Below are 14484 nucleotides of genomic sequence, written 5' to 3' on the forward strand. Positions count from 1 at the left end.
CATATTAACTAGCATCCTGATAGCTACTCTCTGATATGCCTGATACAGGGCTTCCCTGCTAGCTCAGTCAGTAAAGAATCTGCATGCAATGCAGGAGACCCCAGTTCAGTTCCTGGGTTGGGAGGATCCCCTAGAGAAGGGATAGGCTACTCACTCCAGTATTCTTGGGCTTCCCTTGTGGCTCAGCTAGTAAAGAATCCACGCACAATGCGGGAGACCTGTGTTCGATCCCTGGGTTGCGAAGATCCCCTGGAGAAGAAGGGGAAAGTAACTCCTGTATTCTGGCCATGGACGGTACAATCCATGGGGTCGCAAAGAGCTGGACACGACTGAGTGACTTTCACCTCTCTGATCTTTTGAGTTCAGAGTTTACCAAATAACAGTCATAAATAAAGAATTGTTTCTACTCTGGGAAAATGTGAAAAAGCTAAGTTACTAAAATAAATAGGTATAGGGCAAGGATAGCAATTATCTCAAGTAACTATTCTTCATAATAATGCTGATATTGTTATTCTGAAACTACTACACACATTAGGACAAAGCAAATTTGTCACAATGTTATTTTTAACTTTTTATTTTCTGCTGGGAGTATAGCTGTTTAACAATGTTGTGACAGTTTCAGGCACACAGCAAAGAGACTCAACCATATAAATGTTAGTTTTTAAAAAACAAGATATTCAACATATATGGGAAGAAAGATACAAATACCAAAGGAGTAAGAATCTAAATTTGAATAGGAAGTATTCAATTTAGGATCTATTTTCTCTTAAAAACAAAACACATTCTAAGTTCTCTTCAAAAAAGCCTAGAAAACAATTACAAACTTAACTAGTGCCCGGGCTATTACTGGGGCCTCCCTGCTGCTCCGTGGTAAAGAATCTGCCTGCAATGCCGGGTATCTTGCTGGAGAAGGAAATGGCAACCCACTCCAGTACTCTTGCCTGGAAACTCCCAGGGCACAGGAGCCTGGCGGGCTACAGTCCATGGGGTTGCAAAAGAGTTGGACACGACTTGGTGACTAAACACCAACGGCGAAGAGTATTACTGCTAACCATCCTTGGAAAAACCGCTGATTTCTAAGTCTGGTGAGTGAAATTTACCAGATGAACCTGGAACATGGTTCTTCACCACAGAGTAAACCATCAGAGGTTTCTGGGGGTACAGAAACCAACAGGAAGGTTCCCAGGACAAGTCCATTCTTCCAGTTTCCCCGCAATCTTCTGGGCTCCCTTTTCTCAATGTCTTTTACAGGGTCCTTGTTCTGCCTCGGGCCAATAAACTTTTGTATTCCGTTCTGGACTTATTTTGGCTCTCACTCTATTTCGTCACATTTCCTTGCACAATCTTTTCTACTGACAAATTTGCAATCCAAGTATCTCTGCTATAACACGAGTTACTGAAAAAATCCTCAGGTTCTACAAAACTGGACAGATCTTATGAGAAAAATAGTTTCAGCAGTCTGCTCAAAGCGTACGCAGCTTTGTAACCTGAGTGCTAATATAAGGTATAAATGGTCCCAGGGACTTGATTAGGACCGCCTGCTCAATATGAATACAAAATGTCACAGCAATATTTAAAATGCACAAAAGTAAAGTGAAAAGAATGACAAAACTGTAATCAGAGCAGAACCAACAGATAACTGTAACAAAGTGGTGGAAGTGTAGCTACGAACCAGTGGGCCTGCCATTAAACACCAAGTGCCAGGAGGTGGGGGTTCGCCTGATGGAGGAGGTCCCCCCCAACTACAGGCATTTGTTTCTGTGGGTTGTTTTTTTAATTTTCTTAAAATACAGACAAGAAAATTCCTATTCACAGTACAACGACTGAGCTACTTAAGTGCTCTTTTCCTGTCTGAAGTGAAGTGTTGGTTGCTAAATCGTGTCCGACTCTTTGAGACCCTATGGACTGTAGCCCACCAGGCTCCTCTGTCCGTGGAATTCTCCAGGCAAGAATATTGCAATGGGTTGCCACTTCCTTCTCCAGGGGATCTTCCCTGACCCAGGGATCGAACCCGGGTCTCCTGCATTGCAGACAGGTTCTTTACCATCTAAACCACCAGGTAAGCTCCACTAGATGATTATATATCTACTGCCTATCCTATCTCTCCTTGCCTAGGAAAAAAAAGAAAATTGCACTTGAACCAATCTAATTTTTGCATTATCCTAATATCATTTTCCCATTACCAATCACTTACGACTTAATTCACGCTGCAGAAGCCTACACCATGAAGCATACTGTGCCTGAGTACTCAAGTTACACTTCCTACCTAGGCAGCACCCCGAGCTCCAGACCTGCAGAACTGATGAAACACTGTTGTTCAGACAACATTCTCCCACATGGATAAACCCACAGGCATTTCACCCTGAGCTCCAGATCTGCAGAACTGATGAAACACTGTTGTTCAGACAACACCCTCCCACATGGATAAGCTCACAGGCATTTCACACCTAACAAGGCCCAAATTAAATTCATCTCCCTTCACTCCCTCTCTAACCCACTCCCCAGCCATACTTTCTCCCAAATCTTAAATAGTCCACTGTTCATCCCACTGCCCAGTCTAAAAATCTGGGATTAATTCTTGCCTCTTTCTTCCCGTTATCTCTCACACTCAATAAATACATCACTGAATCCCACAAGTCTCCTCCTAAGTATCTCCCTTAAACCTAATTTTCTCCCCCTTCATTATGTCTACCTTAGTGCAACATCACCACAATCACTCACCTGGATCCCTGCAATAGCTTCCTGAATAATCTCTTTACATCTGATCCTACCCATGCCCCCTACACCTGTTCTGTCTAAATTCACCATTCAAGCCATTTCCCTGGCTAAAAGCACTTAAAAATGGCTCTCCCTCTTGATATCAGGATAAACAACTTAATATATCTTATACAAAAGGACTGACCTGGCTTCTTGCTTTCCTCTCTAACCAAAGAACTGAACCACTTTCTCCTTCACAACCTCAAATCTAGACACATTTAACTTTTCCCAAACAAGAATTTTCTCAGGCTCATATATACCATTACTATTGTCTTCTCACACACTATCTTCTATACTCCATCAATATCTTAATGCACCTGCATCAACTATATCACATTTCTCCACTATCCCAACTTGTTTGTTCCTGGTTGACTTTTCTTTAAGTTTCAGCTTAAATAAAGCTTCCTCCACTATCCTTTCCCTACACCATCCCCATTACTAAAGTGCTTGTACATACATACACAGTTAAGGCTGGTACTTGTGTATTTCCAGACCACCTTATACCCACCTCACAAGATACATAGCTCCATAAGGAAAGAAAACAGATTTATCCTGCTCACTATCTTATCCCCAGAGCCTAACCAGTACATCCAGTAACTTTTGCTAGCTGTTGAAACAGCTGAGAGCAACCCCATACTATGGCTAAAGTCATAATGCACCTCTAGTTAGTCTTAAACCTCCTGTGTCCATATATCTTAGAAGAATGAGCTCGTTTTATGGGCAAGTGGAGCTCCCCTGCCCCTTTCTTTTCTGGGAAATAATATGATGCATCAATAAGGCACAAAGCCCTCTAGACCACAAATCATCCCAGTCAGCACAGTGGGGGTAAAACAGAGGCAAGATGAGAATGGCACAGAGGGAAAGTGTCTGCCACTTGACCAAGAACCTAGCATGCTTCCCTGGTGGCTCAGACAGTAAAGAGTCTGCCCTCAATGCGGGAGAACAGGGTTCGACCCCTGGGTCAGGAAGATCCCCTGGACAAAGGGAATGGCAACTCACTCCAGTATTCTTGCCTGGAGAATCCCATGGACAGAGGATCCTGGCAGGCTACAGTCCATGGTGTCACAGAGTCGGACACGACTGACTGACTAACACTTTCACAGTTAAAAAGGAAATGAACCAAACTCCTGACCATTAGGACCACAGGAAATGGCCAAGGAAAAAGGAAAAGAATTCTCTGTAGATCTGAGAATCTTCAAGTCTACAAAAGCTGCCAAGAATACCCACACTCTTGGAAAGTTAAAAGTCCTACTTCCCAGAAATCAATACCTAAAAATGAGGATAGGGATTGAGCAGAGGGCAAGCAGTAAAGTGAAGTTCCTGGTTAGCAAATGGAAGCACTCCCCAATTCTGTACTAGATATGTCTGTGCTAAAAGCCAGGGTGAAAAGAGTAGAGGAAAGGACAGACTAAAAGGCCCTATCTAATAAGACAGACAATGGGTGACATGGGGTTAAACGATGGAGATACATTTGTTAGAGGGTAATCCATCATGTCTTGAAAAACAGAACCCCATGCTTACCTATGAAAAAGGTTTGTTGAGAAATGAGATAACCCTAAAAGTCTATTATGAGAAATTGTGCAACTAAAAGCAATCTTTACTCTTTCCTAAAAAAGCAGAACAAAATATAAGTAGAGAGAGTCCTATGGGGGAAGGGTAGGAACCTAACCATCTCTATCAAGAAAAAGATCTCCATCTCTTTGAAGAAATTTCATTAGTGAACACAAATGAAAATGAATGTACAATTTATTCTAAAGACTTATAAATCCAAGGAAAATTTCCTCTCTATTCTTCCTTTCATAGATCCTGCCATGTTACCAATCTTCATTCTTTAAAGAGGCTCTTTTTCTCTTTTTTTGGCCACGTCACGCAGCTTGTGGGATCTTAGTTCCCTGAGTAGGGATCAAACTTGGGTCCTGGAAGTGAAAGCACCTAGTCTGAACCACTGGACTACGAGGGAATTCCCCATATCCTTTCTTGTCTGATTATTCTTCCTCCCTTAATATACTTTACTGTTTTCTCCATAAGACAATTTTGCCTATCAATACAGTTCTTTTAATTTCCCAGGGTAACTTCACTGCAATACCTTCCTTTAGCCTCTGACTGATCATCCTTTATCCTTGCACATTCAAGTCTAGTTCCATCATACTTGCAACTGACTGCTTCCACCCTAAACCCATAAAGGACAATCAGAGTTCAATGCATATTTGTCTCAGATTCATGTGTCTGATATCAGGTAACCTTGATCTACACAAACAGGCTTAGCAACAAAAATGTCTATCATTCTTATTAGACAAAAACACTATAAGAAAAGAAAATTACAGAACAATATTCCTGATGGACACACATGTGAAAAACAAAATATCAGGAAACCAAATTCAACAATAAAAGAACCATATATCATGATCAAGTAGGATTTATTCCTGAGATGCAAGAATGGTTCAACACATGCAATCAACATGATGTACAACATTAACAAAATGAAGGATAAAAATCACATGATCATCTCAATAGATGCAGAAAAAGCATTTGACAAAATTCAACATTCTTTTATGATAAAAACCCTCAAGAAGTTAAAATATAGATGAAATGTACCTCAACATAATAAAGACCATATATGACAAGCCGACAGCTAATATCATACTCAATGGTGAAAAGCTGAAAGCTTTTCCTCTAATGATCAGGAATAAAATAAGGATGCCCACTCTCACCACTTTTATTCATCATAGAAAGTCTAGTACAAGCAATTAGTCAAGAGAAAGAAATAAAAGGATCTAGAGCAGAAAGGAAGTAAAACTATCTCTGAAGATGACATGATCTTATATATAGGAAATCCTAAAGATGCCACCAAAAAATTGTTTAAACTAGTAAATAGATTCAATAAAGTTGCAGAATACAAAATCAATACACAAAAGTCAGTTGTGTTTCTGTACACAAATAACTTTCAGAAAAAGAAACTAAAAAACAATCCCATTTACAACTGCATCAACAAAAAAATACCTAAGAATAAATTTAACCAAGGAGATGAAAGAGCTGTATATGCACAAGCATATATATATACATATATATATATACATATATATACAGCTTATATGCTGTATAAGACACTGATAAAGGAAATTAAAGAAGACATATATTATGGAAAGATATTCCGTGCTCATGAATTGAAAGAATTAACATTGTTTAGATGTCCATATACCCAAAGCAGCTACAGATTCAACATAATCTCTTAAAATTCCATTGACATTTTTCACAGAAATAGAATAATCTTAAAAATTGTATGAAACCAAAAAAGACCCCAAACAGCCAAAACAATCTTGAGAAAGAAAAACAAAAGCTGGAAGGATGACACTTTCTGACTTCAAATCATATTACAAAGCTACAGTCATCCAAACACTATGGTATTGGCATAAAAACAGATGCAGGTATCAATGGAATCCCACTCAAAACAAAAAACAAAAAAGGAAAGGGAGCCTACAAATATTAATAAAGCCACACAATATGGTTGATTAATTTTCAACAAAAAAGTCAAAAATCTACAATGGGGAAAGGACAATTTCTTCAATACATGGTGTTGTGAAAACTGGAATGGGAAAAAATGAAACTAAATCCCTCACACCATACACAAAAATCAGCACAAAATGGATTAAAGACTAGAATGGAGACCTGAAATCATCTACCATCTGAAATGGGAGAAATATCATATAACTGATAAGGGGTTAATATCCAGAATACACTTAACTCTCCATGCCTGCAGATTCAACCAGCTGAACTGAAAATATTTGGAAGAAAAAATTTCAAAAAGCAAAATTTGAATTTTGCTGTGCAACAGCAACTATTTACATTGTATTTACACAGCATTGACATCATATTAGGTATAAGTAACCTAGAGATAATTTAAAGTTTATGAGAAGATATGCATAGGTTATATGCGAATACTATGCCATTTATGTGAGGGACTAGCCACTCAGTTGTGACTCTCTGTGATCCCACAGACTGTAGTCCACCAGGCTCTTCTGTCCATGAAATTCTCCAGGCAAGAATACTGAAGTGGGTTTCCATTCCCTTCTCTAGGGGATCTTCCCAACCCAGGGATCAAAACTAGGTCTCCTACACTGAAGGCAAATTCACTGCCATCTGAGCCATCAGGGAACCCAAAGGGGACTGAGGCTGCATGGGCTGGGAATCAAACCCAGGCCTCCCATGTGCCAAGCGAGAATTCTACCACTGAACCACCTATGCATCAGTGAGCATCCATAGATTTTAGTATCCATAGCAGAGGGGAGGGGGCATTGTCTTGGAAGCAATCCCCTTGGATACAAAGGGGCAACTGTATACAAAAAATTCACACAACTCAATAGCAAAAAAACAATCCAATTGAAAAGTGGGCACAAGACCTGAACATTACTCCAAAGAAGGTATATAAAATAGCCAACAGATACATGAAAAGGTATTCAACATCTGTTAATACATATCAAGGAAATGCAAGTCAATACTACAATGAGGTATCACCTCACATCTGTTAGGATGCCTATCATCAAAGAGACAAATGAAAAATGCTAGCAAGTATGTGGAGAAAAGGGAACCCTTGTACTGTTGGTGGGAATGAAAAATGGTACAGCCCCTATGTTGGTGGGAATGAAAAATGGTACAGCCTCCTAGTATGGAGGTTCTTCAAGAAATTAAAAGCAGGGTGGACTCCGGGAGTTGGTGATGGACAGGGAGGCCTGGCGTGCTGTGGTTCATGGGGTCGCAAAGAGTCAGACACGACTGAGCGACTGAACTGAACTGAACTGAACCATATTATCTAGAAATTCCACTTCTGGCTATATATCTAAAGAAAATGAAGTCATTGTCTTGAAGAGTTATCTGTACTCCCAGGTTCACTGTAGCATTATTCACTATAGTCAAGACATGAAACGACCTATGTGCCTGTCCATAGATAAATGGATAAAGAAAATGTGGTGTGTGTGTGTGTATTCACACATATATATATAATATGAATATATAGCATATTACATATAGTAATTATGTAATATATATATAGTATAAATTACATATATATATAAAATATGGAATATCATTTGATCTTAAAAAAGGAAATCCTGCCATTTGCAATAATACAGATGAACCTGGAGGGTGTTATGCTAAGTGAAATAAGCCAGAGGACAAAGACAAATACTGGATAATATCACTTATTTTGTGGAACAACTACAACAAAAAGTATGATTCATATACTCAGAGCTTTGAATTGAGGTTGCCAGGACTCGGCGGTGGGGAAAATATGAAGACATTGTTTAAAAGACACAACCAAAAAAGACAAAAGTTATAAGATGAATAAGATCAGAGGATCCTTTCATAATATATTCCTTTCACAATGTATTTATATATCATCAAGTTACATACTTTAGTTGTAATTTACCTATCAATTACACCTCATTCTAGTTGTAAGAATTATTATGATTTTTATTTCACTGGAGGAAAGCTGGTCATTCTAAACTCTTTTTTTGTAACATGGCTAAGCCTCTCAATTAGTCTTCAAACAAAATATCACTAATGAATGGTGTGCAAGAGCAAATACACGATCGATTTTCTATGCATAGTCCTTTCTACCTTTATTGCATGAAAAAGAACATTCTTTGGTTGGTGGATGACAGCCTTCACAATAAAAGTCTCAAGCATGAGCAACTGAAATGGCTAAAATGTAAATTTAGAATGTTTTCCAGGCTGTCATTATTAATGACTTAATAATATCTGATCTTTTGAAAGCTTCTTGGCAAAAAAAAAAAAAAAAGAAAGCAAGCTTCTTGGCTGGTTTCTCATTTAAAACTGGCATGGCCCATGAAAGTCTCACTGTTCTCATCATACTACAACGTACACACATTAAAGAGTATTATAATAATGTTTTTTAATTAAGAGATTTAAATGGCATGGGGGGAGAGGTGTACCAAAGTTAAAAGCTTCTTTAAAAATCTTCTTTAACATAGTTAATAAAGAAGACATACAGATGGCTAACAAACACATGAAAAGATGCTCAACATCACTTATTAGCAGAGAAATGCAAATCAAAATCACAATGAGGTAACATCTCACGCTGGTCAAAATGGTCAGAACTTTTTGAGACAGAACTTTTGAGAACTTTTTGATAAAGTTCTCAAACAATAAATGCTGGAGAGAGTATGGAGAAAAAGGAACCCTCTTACACTGTTGGTGGGAATGCAAACTAGTACAGCCACTATGGAGAACAGTGTGAAGATTCCTTAAAAAACTGGAAATAGAACTACCATACAACCCAGAAATCCCACTGCTGGGCATACACACTGAGGAAATCAGATCTGAAAGAGACACGTGCACCCCAATGTTCATCGCAGCACTATTTATAATAGCCAGGACATGGAAGCAACCTAGATATCCACTAACAGACGAATGGATAAGAAAGCTGTGGTACATATACACAATGGAATATTACTCAGCTATTAAAAAGAATGTATTTGAATCAGTTCTAATGAGGTGGATGAAACTGGAGCCTATTATACACAGTGAAGTAAGTCAGAAGAAAAAACAACAATACAGTATACTAACTCATATATATGGAATTTAGAAAGATAACAATGACCCTATACATGAGACAGCAAAAGAGACATATAAAGAACAGACTTTTGGAGTCTGTGGGAGAGGGCGAGGGAGGGATGATTTGACAGAATAGCATTGAAACATGTATATTATCATATGTGAAACAGATCGCCAGTCCAGGTTTGATGCATGAAACAGCACTCAAAACTGGTGCACTGAGACAACCCAGAGGGATGGGAGGGGGAGGGAGAGGGAGGGGGGTTTGGGATGGGGACACATGTACACCTGTGGCTGATTCATGTCAATGTATGGCAAAAACCACCACAATATTGTAAAGTAATTAGCCTCCAACTGAAATAAATTAAAAAATGAAAAACAAAGAAACAGACTTTCCTGGTGGCACAGTGGGTAAGAATCTGCCTGCCAATGCAGGGGACACAGGTTCAGTGCCTGGTCTAGGAAGACGTCACACGTCACAGACAGCTAAGCCTGAGCGCCACTGCTGAGCCAGCACTCCAGAAGGAGCTCTGCAGCCACCGCTACCGAGCCCGTGTGCCACAGCTCCTGAAGCCCGCGCGCCTAGAGCCTTGCTCAACAAGGGAAGCCGCCACAATGGGAGGCCCGTGCGCTGCAATGAAGAGCAGCCCTCATTCACCACAACTAGAGAAGCCGCACAAAGCCAACGAAGACCCAGAGCAACCAAAAAACATAGTTAATGAAACCATTCCATCTCTTCTTTCATAACTGCTCAGATTCTATTAAGTAACTAAATGCCGCTGTATGAAAAATCTAGCATTTCATTATAATAAAAAATGGTTTCTTAAAATGTCACCTATTCAAATCGTCACTAACAGCAGCAAAACAAAGTATCCTTTAAAACCAGTCTTTTGGACTCTGTGGGAGAGGGCGAGGGTGGGATGATTTGGGAGAATGGCATTGAAATATGTACATTATCATATGTGAAATGGATCGCCAGTTCAGATTCAATGCATGAGACAGGGTGCTCAGGGCTGGTGCACTGGGATGACCCAGAGGGATGGGATGGGGAGGGAGGTGGGAGGTGAGTTCAGGATGGGGAACACATGTACACCCATGGAAGATTCATGTCAATGTATGGCAAAACCACTATAATATTGTAAAGTAATTAACCTCCAATTAAAATAAATAAATTTATATTTTTTTAAAAAAGCAATGCAAGAAAAAATAAATAAAACAGAGCAAAGATGTCTTATATCTTACAGACCTTTGCAGTACATCAAGCTAATTCAATCTGTGAGACTATTAATTCTTTTCACAAGAACATGTCTCAGTGACATTAATCAGTGGCTAAACTTAATCTGATTCAGCAGGTCCCATCTAACTGAGCACTAGTCAGTTTTCCGTGCAACTGGTTTATGGCCCAAAAAGTCTTTCAGAGATTGTATATGCTCAGCGCTTTCAATCCAGTTCCTACTTCTTCTCTATTCATTAGAATACACCCCTTCTAAAGTATGCCTTGAAACCTTAATTTTCCATTTATATTGATCACAAACCCTTTTGCTGGCAGCATCTTAAGGACACTTTGAGAAACACAAAAGCAATACCATATTGTATACATATTTTGAGTTAGGGGGACTAATTTTGTTTCCAGGGTAAAATGCATTGGTGGAAAGAGAAAAGGGAGGAAGGGAGAGAGGGAGGGACAAAGAAAGGAAAGAATCAAAAGTTCTTTAAATTCAATTCAGCTGGGAAGGAAATGGGGTTAGTACTACATATACAAAATAAAAACGGGTTTTTTTCTCTTCTATATATACTTAAAATTAATTTTAATTTTAAAGCAAGTTTGCCTTCCTGTTATATATTAACTTAAGAAAATATGACTTTAGATGTTTAAAATAAAAGGTAAAGGAACTTAAAATTCTTTCTTCCTGGAAACAGAATAAATTATTCTTTCAAATTGCTATCAGAATAATTTGGTATATTTCAGAAACATTGTAAAGATAATCTTACATAGTTTTGATTAACCAAGTGGAAAACCACTCAGAAACATTTTATTTTACAGCATATCAAAATATCAAATAAAAATTTGAATTTCTGAAAGCTGAAACGTAATAGAAAATAGTCATCCCCTCTACATAATGCATCCCCTCTACTCTTCATGGTAAACATTAAGAGACTATAAAACTGTCATTTTCCTTATTGAAATAAAAATTTTTTTTTCTATAGTAAAAAGAAAAAAATAAAAATCAAGCTCTATGGTGCCATCTTTTGGACTGTTCAAGTTTTCTTATAACTCATTCTTATAGGAAACAATTTATTGATCAGAATCAAGATAAAGACAGAGACAAAACTATTTGGCTATCTTTTTTCTAAGCGACATTTGCCCTATCTTATTCTCATACTTTGTATTAGGATTTAAAACATATCCATAAAACAACTACATATAATACTAAAATTCTACTAAAAATTCTGAAAGTAAAAAGGCCTTTTGCATAAAAACTATGTGCTCTCAACACTTTAAGGCAGCAGTTCCAAAGGTGAGGCATGTTCACTGCCGCCAGCAGCAGCGCAGCCAGGACTTCTAGAAATACAAATTCTTAGGCCACCCTTCAAACTGACTGAACTGGAATTCGGAATGGGAAATCTACCTTTTAACAGGTCCTTGGATTTTGATTCAAGTGGTAAAGAATCCACCTGCCAGAAGACCTAAACAGACATCTCTCCAAAGAAGACATACAGATGGCTAATAAACTCATGAAAAGATGCTCAACATCACTCATTATTAGAGAAATGCAAATCAAACTACAATAAGGTATCACCTCACACAGAATAGCCATCATCAAAAAACCAACAGTAAACACTGGAGAGGGTAAGGAGGAAGAGGAACACTCTTGTATTGTTGGTGGGAATGCAAATCTAGAAAGATGGTGTTGATGAACCTGTATGCAGGGCAGAAATAGAGACACAGACATAGAGAACAAACCTGTGGACAAGGAAGGGGAAGGAGGGAATGGGATGATCTGAAAGAGTAGCACTGAAACATACACACTGCCATATCAAATTAGATAGTCAGTGGAAACTGCTATATGACACAGGGAGCTCAAATCTGGTGCTCTGTGACAACCTGGTGGGGGGGGGGGTGGGATGGGGCAGATCATGGGCAAGAGGTTCAAGAAGGAGGAGATATATATATATCCAGGACTGATTCATGTTGATATATGGCAGAAACCAAAAGAATACTGTAAAGCAATTATCCTCCAGTCAAAAATAAATAAATATAAAAAAAAAGAAGAATCTGCCTGCCAATGCAAGAGACACGGGTTCGAACCATGGGTCAAGAAGATCCTCTGGAGAAGGAAATGGCAATCCACTCCAGTATTCTTGTCTGGAAATTCTATGGACAGAGGAGCCCGATGGGTTACAGTTCATGGGGTTGCAAAAGAGTTAGACACCACTGAGAAACTAAAGAGCAACAGCGGAAGCTTGTAAGAACCACTGTCTTCGGGGAATTTTGAAAAAAGTTCACAGCTAACACTGAACTATGAGTTAGAAATCACTAGTAGATCAGCAGTTCATTACCTTATGTTTCACGTTGGAATTACCAGAGAGCTTTAAAAATGCCTCAGACCTGCTCCAATATCTGATTAATGGTTCTGGGAGGTAAGTAAAGCCAGGGCACTGGGATTTCTGAAAGTCTCTCAGGTGATTCTAAAAAGCAGCCAAAGTTGAAAGCCACAGATCTAGGGGGTTACATTTTCAAAAGTTAAAGTTCACTGAGTCTGAGGCTAAGCAATGTTTGTAAATGAGACATGAAAAGTTAGCTTTCAAGAAAAAGCATAGCCAGAAGGAACAACAGAAAAACAAGAGTCCTCAACAAGCTTTCAGATTCCACCTCATGAGTTAGCTAGCCAGAAAAGACCCTCAGAAAGACATAGAGACTAGAACAACAGATTGAGAACACTGCACACGCGTTTTGTTCTCGATTCAAGTCATGCAGCACGGTGCCAAAGACCTTTTTATCACTAACTCTGATGGAAAAGTGGACCACAGAGCAAGGATTTCAGTTTCATATTTCTCAGGGTATACAAACATGATGTCTAATGTGAGTAAGCCATGTAGTACCAGTGTAAAGACCCCCACAAGTCAGAGTTACAGGAAAGGTCCAAAGAGTGACCTGGCTGGAGGTCTTCTTATGTAATTTTATTCTGAGAACACTGCCATGTTAAGAATAACGTAATGCCCTTTCAATGCAAATTTTCATATCTACTTTATTTCCTTGGCGTGATTTTAGCTCTATGTGTATTATTATTTTCAACCAAAATCAAAGATTAAATAATTTGACATTATTTGAAATGTGAAAAAATATAACAGCTTTCAAAACCAAGATACATACAAAATCCCATTTTAAGAAGAACTGCTTCGTGTCGTCTGTAGATTTTACTCTTTCAAAGGCTACAAGATGTTTACTATCTAAAGTAGAATTTTCAATAAATAATTTGTTAAATATTTACTGTGTATTCACTAGTTACTATGGAAATGTTAAAAAGTAGTTGTTGCCTTTATAAACCATCTAACATACTTAAGCACATTTCATAATAACTGACAACAAGAATAAATGCCATATTTGCAGTAAAGTTTGAATGCACCAAGTCAATAAAGAAAGAAATCACATCAAACCATAGTGGTATTTAAGACTTTAAAAAAATAGGGTAGAACTTCAGTCTTCAAGGATGAATTATATGCACAGTACATATGGGGCACTGTAGTTGGCAGACCAGATGGAAGAAAAGACATGTTTTTGTTAGTTTGTTTTAAAGGGGCAGGGCTGACAATATGCTGCTGTTGTTCAGCTGCTAAGTTATGTCCAACTCTTTGTGACCCCAAGGATAGCAGCACGCCAGGCTTCCTTGTCCTTCACTATCTCCCAGAGTTTGCTCAAAACTCATGTCCACTGAGTTGGTAATGCCGTCCAGCCATCTCATCCTCTGTCGTCCCCTTATCCTCCTGTCTTCAGTCTTTCCCAGCATCAGAGTCTTTTCCTATGAGTGGGCTCTTCACATCAGGTAGCCTAAGCATTGGAGCCTCAGCATCAGTCCTTCCAATGAATATTCAGAGTTGATTTCCTTTAGGATTGACTAGTTTGATCTCCTTGCTATCCAAGGAATTTTTAAGAAA

General features: G+C 38.6%; 1 protein-coding gene and 1 non-coding gene across 4 annotated transcripts in view; both read right to left on the reverse strand.

The window, feature by feature from the left end:
* Nucleotides 1-14484, reverse strand: part of HIBCH (3-hydroxyisobutyryl-CoA hydrolase) — a 113729-nt gene that overhangs the window by 44565 nt on the left and 54680 nt on the right. The window lies entirely within an intron of this gene.
* Nucleotides 6929-6999, reverse strand: TRNAA-GGC (transfer RNA alanine (anticodon GGC)). Its single transcript has one exon. It is a non-coding gene; the product is annotated as a tRNA-Ala (tRNA).

Source organism: Muntiacus reevesi, chromosome 3 (genome assembly GCF_963930625.1).
Source record: "Muntiacus reevesi chromosome 3, mMunRee1.1, whole genome shotgun sequence".
Classification (NCBI taxonomy): Eukaryota; Metazoa; Chordata; class Mammalia; order Artiodactyla; family Cervidae; genus Muntiacus; species Muntiacus reevesi.